Source organism: Anser brachyrhynchus (assembly GCF_964034855.1).
Source record: "Anser brachyrhynchus genome assembly, chromosome: 20".
NCBI classification, from domain to species: Eukaryota; Metazoa; Chordata; class Aves; order Anseriformes; family Anatidae; genus Anser; species Anser brachyrhynchus.
The window spans coordinates 7,973,728-7,991,288 of NC_137713.1; the positions used below are offsets into that span (position 1 = coordinate 7,973,728).

The following is a 17,561-nucleotide window of genomic DNA, read 5'->3' on the forward strand; positions in this document are numbered from 1 at the left end:
GAAATGTTCCAGAGCATTGCTGAGGTGGCCAATGAGTCCATATGACAACCTTGCTGAGAGCTGGGCATCTTCAGCCTGAACACTCGTGTGAAACCAAACACGAAGCACAGAAGGGGACAGCATCTAGCCGGTGTCTGGAGAGGGTGTGCTGAACACCCCCTTCCAGTGCAGCAAGCCCCTCTGATCGCGTTAGCATCCATCTGGTGGGTAATTAGCTGGCTCTCTAGTAGAAGAATCAGCGAAGGGATCTCTCTTCCCACATCTTGTAAAGTGCTTACTCTAATTTTTGTGACATCCAGCTGCAGGGTCTCTGTGTCTGTCATTACAGACCATTAAACTGCTTCAGATCCATCTATGTGTTTAAGTAGTTCCTGACCCTTGGGTGACAGTGGCCGAGAGGGATCTCACCTTTTTCCAGTTAAGGAACGTTAGCTTGGGTGTAATGAGTCAAAACGTTCCTGGATAAGGAGGGTGAGCGCTCACAGGCTTCTGTCCCGGCAGGCTGGGCACAGGTAAAAACCTTCCTGCACTGCGGCATAGTATTGTATGGCCCTGCCTTTACAACCTGTTGGGTTGCCCCTGCTCCTACCAGTGAAGGGGAGAGTCTTCTCTCCAGCGAGAATCCCAGCCTCACTCCAGTTTGTGCCTCAGAGCACTCTTAGTGCTGGTAGGCACAGGTCCTCCTGGGAGAGGCGGGAGGCAGCTGACGTGCTGCAGGGAACAAAGCACGCTGCTCTGTCTGCTCCCGAGAGCTGCGAGGAAGAGGTTTCTTAAAAACAAACAAACAAAAAGAGGATTGAGGAGAAGATGATGACACCAGCGGAAGGACCAAAAATGGGAATAGGCTGAATAAAATGTTGTTTGACTTAATGCATAATGCTTCCTTTCATTAAAGTGCCTGTAATCTTTTCTTCTTAATTGAAATTAATTTATTATTTTCAGTTTGAAACTACGTGAGCACTTTCAGGCTGATGACTCTTATTTTTTCAGCTGAAGTGACAAATCCAACATAAATTTGCAATGTTTTTGTTGACCCAAATATGCCTGCTTTCTTTGGGCAGGGATAAAAGTTTCAGCTGAGAAACTCAGCCTGCTTCTAATCTGGACAACACCTTCTGCCTAAGGATACTTTCATTCATAAATAAAAAGACAAATATCTGGATGGAAACGAAACCCAGGAAGTCAGTATGTGCGCTGTCAGAGTTGAGAATTTCATACAAACTGACAAAAAGTGAAATTGAAAGAAACTGGACAGCATGGTGTTAATTAAAACCCTTCAGCGAGCCAAACTTACAGGTTTATTTTCGCAGAGAGAATTAATGATGGCGTGTGTGAAAGAAGCTAGTTGTTCTGATTAGCCTGTCACTGCGTAAGGTGGTGTCGTGACTTCTGTGATGTTATCCCATCTCTGAGGTATCCTTAAGAGCAGTGAACTTCTATAAATCCCCTGAGCTAGAGGTATGCATAAATGAATTAGTGTGTATGTAGGAATGCGTGGGGCAGCAGGGCAGGTAGGAGACCTGCCATCTCGGCCACCGGTCCCACGTCGTCTCACAGCAGTGGTGAGACTGGTGTCTCTGTTGCCTGGTCAAAATGGAAAAGTTTTGAGCCTATTCTATGCTAAAATAGAGGGTCTTCTAGACACTGCATGTGTCCAGGGATGAAGATACAAGGCTTTCTTTAGTTGTTGTCAACGAACATTTTCTCCTCGCAAAAGGATGACAGGAAAACATTACAACGTTAATTGTTGGCAGAAGCAATTCTCTGAAAGGTGGATCTGGTCTCAGCTGTTTAAATGTTTACTTGCTGGTGCTTGATTAATAGCTAATTAGAGAAATAAGATTTTATGTAGTTTTTAAATCTGTGAAGTCTTGTGTCATTCAAGGCTGTAATTATTTACCATGCTCGGATGGACCTGCTGATGGTCTTCACTGATGTCCAAAGAAATAGCTGGCATGAATGCAAGCATGGGACTCCTTGGAAAGGATAACTTACTGGGGGACTATACAGGTGTGTGTATGACATTAATGAACTGGAACTGGTGTTTTTGGTTCCTGTACTTTTAATCCTTTATTGGAAAGTTAGAGGGTTGGGGTCTCCTCTGAGAAAGGTAGAAGGCACGCTTTCTGTTCTTTGTTTTTGTTTTGAAGGAGTTCAAAGCTGAATTTAGGTAGCTAAATAACAGTCAGGCTATTAAAGTGTGTCACATTAGGTGGCATTTAGTAATGTTGGGACTTCTCTGAAAACTGTAGTTGTGAGGTATTTGACTGCAGGCCAAACTCCTGAGCCATCAGCTCTGGTGCCACCACGAGCATGCGAAGGGAGGTGCCTTTCCCAGGGGCGCCCACTGGAAGCCATGTCTTTGGACGTCTGCTGAAACAAATTGTGCTGTAAAGATTCAGTAATGAGTAAACGTGCATTTCTGCTACCCTTTAAGACACTTCCTTGTGTTTGGAAGTCTTCCATGAAGTCCCTAAAGGCACAGAATAAAAAAAAATAAATTAAAAAATGCACATCAGTTCATGCAGAAGGGAAAGATAAGGGCAGAGGAATATTTCTGAAGGAAATCAAAATACACTGGCCTTCTAAAACTTCAGAGTAGATAAACTGTTTACCAGTGACTACCTAGTTTGGGAGAGTGATGTATTTTGAAATCCATCTCTAAATAAAAAAGCATTTTGTGCAGTTGCAGTAATTAATGGTTGCTTTCTTGCAATAGCCTCCAGAAAACTAACTCATGCGTTTGACAGCAAACATGAATATGCTTGTAAAACTGAAGGGAATCGTTAGGCTTGTGTGAGCTTGATCACTTAAAAACAAACCAAGAAGCTGAACATGGAAGCATGTTACGACTTAGGGGCTTGATTGAAGTCGATGGGAGTATGTCAGCAGTAAGCCCTATGGAAGGGGTGAGGGCCCAGCTCATTTGCAGCCTCGCCAGCTGGGGCACATGGGTTACACGAACGAGCACAATGTACGTGTTAAAGCGACGTGCTTGAGGTGCCAAACTGACCAAGCGACAGGGGATTTTAAAGGAGAAAGGAAATTGTAATACCTTTATAGGACATTGCTTTGGAAAATTGGACCTCACTGTAAGCCAGTGTGACATGATGGTGATGTGCTGAGATCACCGGGCACTCTTCTAACGTCACTTCCTCCTTCCTCCAACTTCATGGAGTTGCTGTAGGACAAAATTTGATTTATTTAAGAGGGTAGAGGAGGGGAGGTTTATGACAAACTATGCAAATACTAAAAATTGCAAAAAGGCGATGCAACTTGCCTCTCTCTTTGCATTTGCTTACTACCGTTATCCCATCCAGTGAATTTGCAGGCATGAATTTTCAGAAGTGTTCATTAGAAAAGCTTATAAGGAAAAATAGCCAAAAAAAAAAAAAAAAAAAAGGTGATGTGGTGCTGCAGATGGTTCTCTTCTATATATCTGGCCAAGGGACAGACATATCTCAGGACTTCTCAAAACTTCTCAGGCAATTTGAATGTTTTAGGTTTGGTCTGTATGTTAGGAAGTTACCAATGCATCAGTTTTCAAATTATTCTGAACTATAGAAAAATTCATACACTGAATAACGTGAAGAAAACCTTATTTATTTGCTTTAAGTCTGCTCATTGAAGTGTAAGATGGCATAACAATTTGTCGAAGATGAGGTGCATAAAGTATATTGAGAACTATAATTCATGTTGTAGAAATTAAATGTCTAATCTCTGTCTGCTCCTAATCTGCATCAGGGAGTGCAGAACATAGGGCTCTTACAGCCCAAATGCATCCAAGTACACAAAAGTTACTGGGCAATTTTAAACTTTCTGCTTAAACGGATGAAAGCTTCATTTGGTTCTGGGGGTGTTTGCTCTTGCTTATAGAGAAGTGAATCAGGAATAACTCCACTGTGATCTACCCATTTGGATAGAGAACAGATCATGTGAGCTGTAAACGAACACTTCTCTCCGTAGCAGGGGCTTCACATAAGCTGTTCAGAACATCTTTATCATGTTTATCGTGTAATGGTTTGGGTTGGAAGGGACCTTAAAGATCATCTAATTCCGCCCCCCTGCTCTCTATGCTCTCTAATGTTGTTTCGAGTTGCATCTTGGACCATGTAAGAATGCTTAGTCCTTGGCATTACCTCAATTATGAGTTTGACAATTTCCTGATAGATTGTTTATCAAAGAAATATTATGTCAATAATGTCTAAAAGCTGTAGCAATATTGCTCCCACCCCAGAGATGTAAATACTGTGTTATCTCATGGCACAGCCTTAAATGACGCCACACATCTTGAAATAACATGTCCAAATGTGTCAGAGGAAGAGATTGTTAAAGCGTTTGCCTTATATTACCTGCCTGCCAGCAAATGGGTGGTGAGAGACCTAGAGTTTAATTTTTTTCTCCACCCCCCCCCCCCCCCCCCCCCCCCCCCCGCCCCAATAGGCAGATCATGCAACTATCTAAACACAGTTCTGGAAAACCTGTTTGCTAGCTTACTCACAGCCCCAAATGGCTTTGGGTTGCAATAGTGCAGTGCCTAACCCTTTGGGGGGGTGGGGGGAGAGGGAAAAAAACATGGCAAACCCAACCCAGTGCACCTTCTAGAACAACATCTTCCAAATTTGTGAATATCTTGGGGGAGGGATGAAGGGGAGGGGGGTAATGGCCTGCGTGTGAAACCACGAATTATATTATGTCTGCCAAACCCCTTTGAGAATTGGACCAACTGTCGGTTCAAATGATTTGTGATTATCCAAACTTTACTCATCAAAGGTTTTTATGAGTTCACTTTGGCAAAGGCTGTGTTTTTCCATGTGGTGAAATCATACACCTGGAAAACATGCAGCCAAAATGGTGTGGAGGTTGAATAACCCTCCTTGTTCTCCAAATGCTCTCGAGTTTTAAGCATCATGGTAGTTGAAGTGTTTGTGGCGCTATAAAATTTGTACAACTTTACTGTAAACCTGACTCTTGCATAACCCTCTTGGCCAGATGATTGGCAGCTTGGTTGTGATCTTCTAACACAAAAAGGAACAAATATTGGCCTTAAGTTTTTACTGTACAGAGGGAAGAAAGCTGAAAATCTTTACCTTTGTACAAGCTGTGTGTGCATGGTGGCATGGAAAACATCCTGCAAAGCAGCAGCCTATGAATAATGCTATTTTATGGTTTGCTTCACAAACAGCGTACAGAGCCCGATCCAAAATCAGCCAGCTCTGGGATGGAGAGCAAGCAAGCAAGGTGGTGATCGTGCTTCACAGAAGCGATGGTGGGAAGCTGACAGAAGATACTGGCAGGAAATTCAGGAGAAAGGGTATGTCTCCAGCGGTACTTGATGTTGACCTTGAAGTTACCTTAACCAGTCTGTCTGTGTTGCTTCTGGCAGCCTGTACCAAAGCCACTTTATATTGCCCTCCTAATTTACAAGTTGGGCCCTCCTAAGACTTGTTTTGAGGCCAGCTTGCCTCTCCCTGTGGGCAGCAGGGAGAAGCAGAGCTGGGGAGAAGTGGGAGTGATAGCACTGCTGTGGGTTGGCTTCTGTGCCCTGAGCCTGTGCCAGCTCCAGACAAGGTTCAGGGGAGCACAAGGTTGGAGGACTGGCAGTGGTGGGAACGATCGCTGATGTGTAACTGAGCAAAGGTCTCAGGATTGAGGTGGGACCGCTGGTAAATCGTGGCTTTGCAACCTTGAGGTTAACCCTAAGGGCTTTCTGGGTATTGGGTGGGTCGTTGAGCGTGGCTGAAAAGGCGTAACTTGTTAATTGAAGAGTCCTTCCCCTGTATGGTGTATAATTTTATTTTCCAGTTGCAATTAAGCTGGAGTTGTCTAGGAAAAATGGTACAGCGTAATTCTCAAAATGGTGCCATGAAGTAAAAGAGGCATAAAACTGGTGTAACAGAACTTGTGAAGTTGTAAAGAAGTTGGGCATGGCAAACATCAGTTTCTAGAATGCAATGCCCAGTCACTTGCCTTTCTGTTTACACAACAAAATAGCCTGAAGAGAGTTAATATGTTTAGAAAACGGCACTTGCATGTCTTTCTAATGGGAGAGGAAGCTCAACAAATTGATGTGACTCAACAAATTGAGTATACAGAACAGATCACAGCTCTGATTAGGCCATTTGCAGAATGGTTTGAAGAGCGCTGGCCTCTGGCCAGTGAGCTACTTCTTACTTGCAAGGAACATAGCTCATGGTCCTTGTTGTTTGCCTAACGCTGTGCTAGGCTTTGTCTGAAGCAATGATGATCTCGTACTCAGTGCATACGCTCACTGCTGCCTGCTTAGCATAATGCAGACCTGCACCATGCGTGGCTATGGCCACGCTACGGAGGCTTCACCGCAGCATAACCGCAGACCTCTTCCACTAAGACTGTATAAATGGCACAGATTAAATATACTATGGGTAACATAAAATGGAATTTAAAAGAATATGGATGGCTTAATATGAAAGTCATGAATAATGCTGCATAAAATGCCTGAGCTATTAGTTCACTTATAACCAGTGTACCTGTGCACAAATCTGTGTGCTGGTTTTGTGAACTGTAATATAAATGGTCTTTGTTCTTGTCTTTATGTAATAACACCCCTCCTAATATCTAGACACCCTTGTGTATATTTTATGCATACATCTAATTTAGTTGTTAAATATTGCTCCAAAACCCACACGTACACCAGAAGAACCATATATTGTCAAACTGGTTTGAAATCTATAAAGAAGCAGTGCTTGGGAAGGGAAGGGTTGAAAGCTCAAGAATTAATCAACATTCCTTTCAATTTAGTGGCCTTGTAATATGCTACTGAGTAGGAGGAGAAAAGAATGAGTCTGGTTGCTGGATTGGGTCCTCGTTTCCTGTGTTGACATGGGATGGGTGGAGCAGGATGGTAATGGTGTCCCCAGCCGTGGAAGGAAGAAACTGCCACTTGCTCTTGATGTGACTTTCGGGCTTTAATTCTGGGTGAAAGATGTTAGATTCTCTGCTCAGGCTGGTTTTCTCCCTTTCAAGTAAATGCTAATGCTCCTTCTCTTAAATTTTAATCTCTTGCCTTTGAGGAAACCACTTCTTGTCCTGGAATACATCAGTGTGGTCTTGACTTGGAGGGTCTCGCTGCTGCCAGGCACGGGACCTCCCAGCTCTGTCCCGTGCTGGAGCATTGGCGAGAGGCTGCGGGTGCCTGGAACCCCAGGGGCAAGCCAGGGAGAGGGAAGAGACTTTGAATTACCCTGGAATCTCAGCAAAGCCAAGAAAAAAAACCTTGGGTTATTGGAAACCAGAATGGTGCTTGTGAATTCAGTGTTGGACTGATGGTTTTTGTCATTATTGCTTTCTTTTCTTGGTGTCTGCTATTGTGCGAGGGCAATAATCTGAACGAGGAGGAAAGAGGAAAAAAAAAAAAAAGCCCAACCCCAAGGAGCCTGTAAACAAAGCTAAACTGTTAACACATGAGTCTGCCCTGAATGAGAAGGGAAGGGGAAGATGTTTTTCATTTTGTGATGAGTTGCTAGCTGGGAGCCAGTTTGCCATCTGTTTGTGGGAAAGCCCTAGGAGGAGCCTTTGACGTACAGCCCGTGGAGTTCCCTACCGCTCCCCCTCCAAACCATTCCTCGGCGTGGAAAGCCGAGCCTGCTGTGAAAGCACTGTGTTCTGGAAGTCTGCCATGTTCGTACTGGGGAAGCCCGAGGCAAGATGCTTGCTCCGTGCGCCCTATGTCCCTCTCTGCACAGGAGGGACAGCCAGTGCATCCCTACTGCACAGGGGTTTCGCAGGGGCTGTACTTGTTATTTCAGATGAGGTTGGGATGATGGAGTGGTGGGAGAGCATGACCAAATCCTGACTGATGCAAAAAGTGGGCATGGGGGATTTGTTCCCCAGTGGGAAGAGGTTTCTCTATGTGTTGTGGGGATGTTCAAAATTAAAAGCTCAGTGATTGTGACCACCCGTAGGTAAGTTTGCCTGTTGGCTGCAGATGTGCCCGTTCCTCTCCTCTGCATCCTCTCTCTGTCCAGCCAGTTCCCCAAAGAGGTTTTTCTAGAGGCCACAGAGAAGTTACTCTGCAGCTTCAGCTCTCGGGTGCCCATTACAGAGATGTTAAATACATAAATTAAAAACATCCTGCCTCCTTCAGTCCTCCCCCACATCGTCTGGAGCACCCATCCCGTGACCTGCTTGGTAGAGCTGATGATGCAAGGGTAGAGATTACTTTTGCTTGCAAGAATCGCATGGCAGTTCCAGCCATGTATTATAATTCTGTGCTGGTTGGCGCCAACTAAATAATCTCTGTGATAGCCTTAGGAGCAGCTTTGCCATGAGATTTTAGAAATGATACGTTGTCTCCCTGTGAAAGTGCTGATTTAAACAAGTATTGGCAAATTTTCATGACAGTGAAATTCCATTCCCTGAACAGAACTGGGGAATTTTCTTGAACGTGTGGAAATGAGATATCTAGAGGAATATTGTAAATAGTGCGTCTACCCTTTGGAGGAAGAAAAAAAAAAAAGCTGCCCTCTGTTGTTCTTGCTTCTTTGAGAGTAAGAATTGTTCTAAAAATGCTGGCAGTATGGTTCGATATGTTCTCTATCACAGGGAGGAAAGAATCTGTAAATCTTTTATTATTATCCCAGAAATTTTGCTCTGTAGCTTTCCAAAGCTAAGCACCTGCCCCTTCTATTGCAGGGAGGAGGTGAAGTTTATTAAGTCTGTCGTCTTGTTGACTTCAACACTTTGATGTCCCCCAGATTATCAAATTCTCTTTGCATTAGCATATGATAATTCCTAGCTATATTGATAGATAATTATACATGCAACTGCACTGTATCACATGATAGTAAATAAGTGAGTGATTCATCCTTTGTTCCTTGTGACTCTAGAAACTAGGTCTCCTGCCTCCTCAGACTGTCTCTAATTTAGACTACAAGCTTGAGGCATCAGGATCTGCTGTGCTACATCTATGGTTTGTCACAAGGAGGTGGATTCTTCACCCAGTTACACTAGCGAGGGCAAGAGAGGCTCCCTCAAATCCAGAGCTGTGCTGGGAAGGTGGAAAGGCTGAGTCCTCCTGTACCTTTGACTCTTTTGAGGATAGTGGGTATGTTCTTCCATTTAATGTATATTTAGAGCAGTGCTGCTTTAAGATCAAAAGAATTGCTCTGGATTTATACCAGGGCAGCTAAACATGGAATCATACATAATTCCCAAGCACATTTGTCTTGCAAGAGCCACACCTGATCTGCCTCCCAGCTCTTATTTACATAAGACATCCTCATTGTGTTGAGAACATCTGGGGTGGGGTTGCTCGCTGCCAGGGTGGGCAGCAGTCAGGGCCACGCGAGCCTGAACCCTACCGCGTCTGTAACTGTTGATCAGAAATGCTCACAACCCTTCCTTGGGCAGCAGGAGCCTCTCTCTGCTGGGTCTGTGCATTTCTGTGGTCTTAATGCTGTAACCTATTTTATCCCTGAACACAATGGGATGAAATCCTACGGAAGAAAGACATATCTCAAATGTTTCCAGGATGTGTACTTCAGTGATGCATGTGTAGTTTCTAGCACAGAGAGGATTAGAATAAATGCATTCTTTGTAGATGCTGTTTTAATCTTTCAAGCTAAACTTAGATCTCGGACACCTGTCTCTGCAGCAGTCTGTCTCTTGAGCTCATGAATTTTGTGCACAGCTGTCAGTGCTGTATGTGGGGTTCTCTTTTCAGCTGGCTCTATTCCCAGTTGGCTGAAAAGTGGAGCCTGTCTTAGAAAGAGAATTTCCACTCCTGCATACTTTGATGGAAACAAGAAGATATAAAACAAGATTTAATGACCCAGTTTTTTTTTTTTCGAACCATTTATTAGCTGTTCTGTACATACTCAGTCTCTGGGGACCTAAGTTACATATTATGATAAGTATAGAGTGCCTGTTCCCTATGGACTTTGTTTCTTGATTTATGTGGATAAAATAAAGCATATAAACTAAATAAATTACCTTGGATAGCTTACTTTGAAATAGGACTCCGGGAAGTACAATGAGGTGGCCAAATGAAATGCTGACCCCAAATCGGTGGTGCTAAAATGAGGATAGCATCTCCTGCCCTTACTTTAACTCAGAGATTGAAGATTGCAAAGGGAAGGGGAAAGGCTGTTAGGAAAAATATCCACCTATGTCATCTTTATTCCTCTGGGACGGATTAGATGGGGGCAATATGTCGGAAACAGACTGGCTTCACCGTGAGCTTAACTGCAGATGGTGTCTGTGGAGTCTGCGGTGCGGTTGGCTTTGCGCTGAGAAATGACCAGCTGAGACGTTGGATCTGACTGTGCTCCACTCGACTTCTTGGGATGGGAGCAAAAGCAGAGCTGCTTGAAATGAAGGATGGCTCGCTAGGACCTGCAGCCTGTGCAAGCCTTGCTCCTGTGTAAATGGGTATCTTCAGTCTTCTAGTCGTAGTTGGCTTAGGTGCAATTGTTCAGCTCCAGATAAACAAGCAAGTCTGCGTTCTCAAAAAAGGTAGTTACTGGGTGTTCCTGCTCAGAGGGAAATCTTGCCCTCAGATTTCTGCACAGAGTTTAAGAAGTCTGTTGCCATAGGAGGGAAGCATAAAAGTGATGTCTTGTCTTTTGTTAGCAGTAGCAGGGATGTGTTTCCAGAGGAATGCTTGACTTCTTGCTGAGGTCAAGGGTGAGGTTGCACATGGAGGTCAGGTTTGCAGAGGTGCAATAATTGAGATATATGTATATATATATATATATTTTACTAGCCTGTCATGCCCTGAGTAGTAACAAGAAGGTGGAAAGGGAGCTTAAAAGTTTCAGTGCCACTTCTTGCTCGCTGCGAGTTCAGGCAGAACTGGAACTATCAGCAGTTTTCACTGTGCCTGGCTGTCTCTGGAAATGCAGATTGTTGTGCCATACCCCTGAGAAAGCTGGCTTGTTGTTTTCGCAAGTTCTCTATGATAACACTATGGGTGAAGTAATTCTATATTTGGGAAGCAAAAAGCATAGTGTCCCTTGAGTGAGCACGAGCCACTCTGCAGTTTGTTTGGCTACAGAAGCCATTGGCCACGTACCACGGGGGAAGGAGCCCGCTGGAGCCGTATCCTCTCTAGAAAGGAGAAGCAGCAGCCGAAGGAATTTGGCTCGTGTTAGACGATACACCTACACTACCAGATAATGATTTGATCAATCGGCAGGCTTGTCAGATCGGACCCCAGATAGGATGGCGGCGTGCCAGATGCTGGATCAGAGAGACTTTGTTTGATGTTATCGGAGTACAATTAGGTTACACGCATTGCTTCACGGCGTAGGCCAAGCGCGGGCGACCGGGAGGTGCGTTCGCCTGCCACTGGAGGCCCTGGGCGCGCCTGGCACCCGCGTCCCCGCTGCGGTGGCCAGGAGGAGGTGGGAGGTCACCCTGCAGCCCCTGCCCCCTTTGGTTCCCCCCTCAAACCCCAGTCGGCCAGCAGAGGAGAGAACAAGCAGACTCAGTTTCGGGAGACCTCGGGGCTTAGTAAAAAAAAGAAAGCTCAAAGGAATTACTCTGTAGAAGAGTAAAATACCAGGTGTAACATGCAGCTAATTATGCCACTGGTTTACAGGAGGGATTTTAAATGTTTCTTTCTGAAAAGCCTGAAAGGAAAAAAAAATCAAAGGGGAAAGATTGAAAAACAAGTATGAGAAGATATAAAACAAGATTTATATCTAAATAATTTCCTCTAATTGCTGTTAGAAGACATTAATTTTCCTTTTGATGCTCCACTTTACCTTAGGCTTTGCAGTACCTGCCAGGATGGCAGGGAGTCAAAGAGGATTAGCTCAGCAGCTCTCTACCTTAGTAGCCTCTGTAAAAGATTTAGCAATGGGAAGAATATACAAGGTTTAAAAAAAAAAAAAAAAAGAAAAACCAACAAAACCCTAATTTAAACAGCCCAACTTCAACCTTCGTTTATCCTGTGTGATCATGATGACTTCACCAGCATCCCATGGGTACAAATGAGGTAGAATCTGGGTTCAAAGTGCCAGGGGTGTGTGTTGCTTTTTAAAGACATAGAAGTGCCTGATGTATATGTGACTGCACAGGTGTCAGCAGTGGTTTCAAAACCATTTCAAGTGGAAAACATTTTGACCATACAGAGAACCAGCCTAAAACCCATGCACCAATTAAGGTTTACCTAAGTCTTGCTCTGGAAAGCAACATTAAAAAATGCCTAGGGGTGAACTATGGTTTTGCCAAGGGGGCATTTTGCCTGGGGAGAACTCAGACAGAAGCAACATGATAATATTTAATTTGCCCTGATTTTGATAAGCTTCCTTTCTAGCTTGCTCATGTGGGGGACATCTCACACTGTCTGCAGCAGTGTTTGGGCTGTGATTCCACTGTTGTCCGTTTTTGTCTCTTCTCTGTCTGAAGATTGCGCAATTTTCTTGACGGAGGCTGGGAGCGCAGAGATTGCAACTTGCCCGGGAGTTTGCTTGCTGAGACTAAGTCTGGTAGCGATGCCAGTTGGATGGGTCAAACGCTTTTTGTTTCACCTCTTTCTTTGTCAGAGGTTTTCAGTTTAAGAGGACTTCTTGATCTCTGGTTGCACCTGAAATCCAAAATTGCTTTTAGTGGTTGTGGTAGCACCTTCCCAGCTTGACTCAGAGGTACAGATTCCCATTCAGTTCAACGGGAGTGGGAAAGTCCACATTCCTTAGGCTGCGCTGAATATCTCAGCCTGGAAGTGTTGTTTATCAAATCTTCTCTTAGATGAACCTTGCGGTAATTCTCCATTAATTTATTTCCTCCAGTTATTACAATGAGTTCTGCTCAGGGGTATCCTAGAAAACCACTTGGAAGCATCAGCGGAGAAAAATGAAGTGCGGTTGGCTGTAAGAAGCACCCTATGCCACATCATAAGGCTCGATCCCTTATTTTCCCACTGCTTTAATCTATTCTGTTCTCTGTATAGGGCTTAAACAAAAGTAACTGAAGAAGATACTGTCTCTTTGTTTTTGTCCTGCATATCATTTTGTACTAGGCAGCGATTCTTAAACAGCTCATAGCTCAACAATCGTATAGGCAGGCCTTTTGGGTGAACAATAAAAGAGATGCAGAAATAATGAGAATCAAAAGCTGCTTTTAAGTTGCAGGTAGAAGTTGCAAATAAATCACCCGTGTCAGATGAAAATATAGGAATGTATAGTGTGTACTAACTGTCCGGTTCACTAAGGTCATGGTTTTCATGAGCATCATTCTCATTTAAGCACTGTAATAAATAGCCAGGCTGTCCAAGAGAGTCAGTGTGTTGAAGACATGCACTAGTTGTTGAGCTCTTCTAAAAATCTGGTCCCACTAAATCAAGAGCAGACAGTCTCCCCTATTCATCTCCTTGTCTGGTGGTGGTTAAACAAATGCTTTTGAGTCTGAGGAACATTAAAATTCTGCAGCTTCCATAAATGACTTTGATTTCAAGATGAACAACGAGATGTTACAATCAAAACCAAAACCGCTGCAGAATGTAGCGTTGAAGGAAGCTGTGCTAATTTCTTCAGAAATAAATGTAGAAGTTCGTAACGTGAAACAGCTGACCACGAGCCAGATGCTTCAAAGTGATAACAAGTAGTTCAGGAAGCCCCCAATAACTTTGGCTTTCCAGAGAACTTTAAAATCCATATGTATACCTTTAGGGGTGAAAATACCTTGGTAAATGCAATAGTTCTCCAGATACAAAAATATGAACAAATAGGCAGTGCTTGCAAATGCAGTGAGTGCTTCTGGAAGGGTGGGATCAGTAGATTTGTCCTTTTGAATATGAAGTTAGATGATTAAGTTCTTTTGCACATGAAGCACCTACAGAGTAGAATCTGTAAGAACAAAAAAGACTTTCAGTTGCTTTAGTATTTGATGAAATCCCATTACCATCATATTTATATGAAACTCACAAATCCATATCAACATTAGAAGATTACAAAACTATTCAAGAAAACGTGTTATTTTTGATTCTTCATTCCTGCTTGAGAGAACTATTCAAATGGGACTATGCCCTCTGTCAAATCCTTTACAGGCTGACCATAGTCTGACCTGCTACACCCTTTTAAGTCACAATATGACCAAATTTAGCCCATTTATTCAGTTTTGTACATCACACTGAGTAATGGTGCAGACTCTGAACTAGGTAACAGTGGCATGAATTCTAAATAACAGCAGAGTTACTGTGACTTTCCAGTATCAGACGGTCTTAAAAGGACGGCCTGTTCTGCTGTCAGACTCCTCAGTTTCAAAACAATAGATGAATGTTTGGGAGTTGAGGGAAGGAAAACTAGTCTCCTACAGGAGATAAGATCTGATATAGAGGCCTCAGAAAGAAAAGTATGGCTGAATTTATAGTTGCTGGAGTGACTGCTCGGTATCTTATTTATCTTTTTTTACATTCATCTGAACACATATTTATTGCTTCTCAAATGATTTTCTGTCACTAAAAACGTTATGTCTAAAGAATTCAAGGAACTCTTGGAGGAAAAAAAAAAATGAACAAAATTTCATAAAGCCTCCTACCTGCAGTTTCTTCTGTTGGGGGCAAAGCTTTTAAAGGCAGTCAAATTGGTTATTATCTGTCACAATGAGATTTCTTTGTACTGCAGGGTGATGGATATAAAGTCTTCCTGAGGGGGCATCATAGTGCTGGTTGCTACACAAAACAAAGAAAATAATATCTAAGTACACTTCAGAATGTTTTTTATGTGGTCATGTGTTATGCCTAGGATTGCATACAAAATCCTGAGGAAGGCAAAGGAGAGGAAACTGCCATTTTCTAGGAGTGTTTCCATGCTTTATCCAGCAGGCTGATGCACAAGCAGTGTTGATGTGGCTTCCAGTCAGTGCCCTTACTGACACCACCTGCGTGATCCCTCAGCTGCGGGAGGGATGCTGGATTGGGAGCATGGAAGGGAAGACCTCATGTTCCAGCAGAGAAGGAATTCACTAATATCAAATGTTCCTTTTTATCCATTTATTTTTCCCAACTATCCTCCTATAAGCAAAATTTGAGAGCTATCAGTCAGGGAACTGCAGTCTTGCTTTCCAGTTTTGTGCATCATGTCTATCAGCTACACTTGTGAAATAACACTAATGCTGAAATTCCCAATCTTGGTTTCAGGGTGCAGTGCTTTCCAGTTTCAACTCCTCCTGTCTCTGTCTGGGCCTTTTTTCATGTCTCTATATCACACAGTGCTATATATTTTAGTATGGAATCTAAATGTCTTTGAGTCCTTCCTTCTCTTTCATGGACTTACCTCAACTCCCTTCCCCTAGTGGCTTTGACTGGAGCTGTAAACACTCATAACCTCTGAAAGTCAATCCCAGGCTCTGAATGACAAAAGCAAATTAGAGAGTGATATATTTTTTTTTAACTTTATTTTATTTATTTACTTATTTTGGCAGTGAGGGGCTTATTTACTTGCCCGGGAGCCTGGGGCATAGCCAAAGAGAGACCTGAACGCGTTCACAGCCCCAGTTCATACCGGCTGTGCTAGACAGTGCTGCTGCCTTATATTAGAAGAAACTTGATGATTAAAAAGAAACAGCTAGCTATATCTAATTTAATAAGATACAACCCATGTGGATCATAAAAGGGAGATCATAGCTGATTAAAACTGCATGAATTGTTTTAAGTGCATTCCTCAATTTTTAGACTAGAACAAAGGAGATGACCTGATTTATCCTGGAATATGGAGATAGATAAGAGCAACTACCTCGGCTAGACTTTTCCTCTGCCAACTCAGGATTGTATATTTAAAAACTAGTCTGGACAAACACTAGCTGTGTGCCAAGCAGCAATGTTTCCATCGCTTCCCTTGGAAGATTATTCCATACACTAATAGATCTTGTTGTCAGGAGGTTTTTTCTTGCAGCCTGATTCACCTCAAAACATTAAGGAACTGAGGCAAGAGTCTAATAGGTTTTTTCCCTCGTGCCTTGCTCCTCTGCCTGTCTCTCTAGGCTGCAGCCATGGTACGTGGAGCTGCTGCTGAACCAGATTATCAAGCGTTTGGGAAGACTTTGTATGAAAGCAGCCTGCTCTGAAAAGCCATGTTAGAGGCTGGTTAAAAATTGGCTTCTGGACAGCAAATAGAGGATGTCACAGCCAGGAAGCTGTACGGGATGGGGAGGTGTGGCAAGAGTCAATTTTAGCTATGCTTTTGTTTCCTTCATACATAGAAATGATTTTTGCACATTTTAGGCTTGAAACAAATTGCTGTTCAGGCAAAAAGTGACCAAAGAGAGAAGGCTTTTTTGTTAATGTCAGAGTGGTGGTGTGACAGCGAAGTGAGCAGACCTGTCTGTACTTCTGTCCTTATCCCCGGTCAGTCAGCACTTACCCCCTGGGCTTTGTGGTGCTGGAGCATCATCCTTACGTGCCGCGGGTCATCTGTAAATAAATAAAAGCAAAGCAGAAGTAGTTTAAACAGGCTGCCTTAATGTATCGGTCTGATAACTGATTTATGGGACTCTTTCCACTCATGTGAATTGGCACAGCTCTGCTGGCTGAATTAGGGCTGTGCGGATTTACACCAGCTGAGGATGTGGCTCGTTGCGTTTAATATACTAGGAACTCTCAGGCCAAAAATAGCCATAGATACCTTGAAAGGAAATGCCATGTGAAATGCTGACCGAGAACAAGCCTGTTGGGAGGAGGAGGAGGGGAGACTTGGTGGTGACTAATACACTACGGCCATCTGCACAAATTGGCAGCTGTAAAGTAAAAGTAAGGAGGTTATTGCACTATATATATATTGAAGCATTAAGTGTAAAGCATGTGGATATACTGTATGGAAGCATTCAGCATTAATCAGCGGGGAATGTGAAATAAAACACGTAGGCTATTGTGTGCAGTTTTAGTTACCTTATGGGAAGCGTGCCGCACATTTGAGAATGCAGAAGGAGCAGTGTAGGGCAACCAAAGTTATTCAGGGATTTGGGGAATGAATTATAAAGAAAGATTAGCTAGGCTTGGCCTCTCTAACTTTGAAACAAGAATCGTGTTGAGCTGAGCAGCTTGCTTAGGCATGGTGATACTGAATTGGAAGCTCAGGAAAGTAATACTTCAGCTGAGCTCTTTGACAGACTTGCTGGAAAAAACACCGTGAAAGATTTGGAGGGTATAGCTCTGTTGCAGTGTGCTGAGGCTGGCCCCGAATCTACATGCAGGATTTTAGAGCAGGTGCAGATGAGAGCACAGGGAATTTAACCACCTGAATTTCATTCTAAATTTGAAGTTGGAGGATACTTTTCTGGTGAGCAAACAGGGAAAACATGGAACCGTGGCCTGCTGAGGCACTGGTGGTGCTGGCTCTTACCAATGGACTATATATTTCTTCTTTGTGTGCTGAAGTCCCATCATTGACTTCTCAGGATGTAAAAAGGAGGACCCAGAAGCCTGGACTCAGGTGTTTTTTAATTTCAATGTGTCTTAGTTTTCACTGTGATGTTTTTATCCAAGTTTTCTGGAAAGCTTTTTGGAGAATCCAGACTGTTTTTGCCTTTTTGTACAGAGGAGCTGTTTCCAACCTACCCTTTGTATCACTGAGAATTAAACT

At 43.3% G+C, this 17,561-nt stretch overlaps 2 long non-coding RNA genes across 6 annotated transcripts in view; one reads left to right on the top strand and one right to left on the bottom strand.

Moving 5' to 3' along the window:
- The window catches only part of LOC308180859, an 84,505-nt gene that overhangs the window by 11,926 nt on the left and 55,018 nt on the right, over nucleotides 1-17,561 (top strand). For all 5 annotated transcript variants that reach the window (XR_013941216.1, XR_013941217.1, XR_013941218.1 and 2 more), the window contains one exon: nucleotides 5,186-5,314. This is a non-coding gene — a long non-coding RNA (uncharacterized lncRNA). The remainder of the gene's footprint in view (nucleotides 1-5,185; nucleotides 5,315-17,561) is intronic.
- Nucleotides 11,207-16,380, bottom strand: LOC308180860. The gene is made up of 2 exons (XR_013941221.1): nucleotides 16,344-16,380; nucleotides 11,207-14,653 (listed from the first exon to the last, which is right to left on the bottom strand). It is a non-coding gene; the product is annotated as an uncharacterized lncRNA (long non-coding RNA).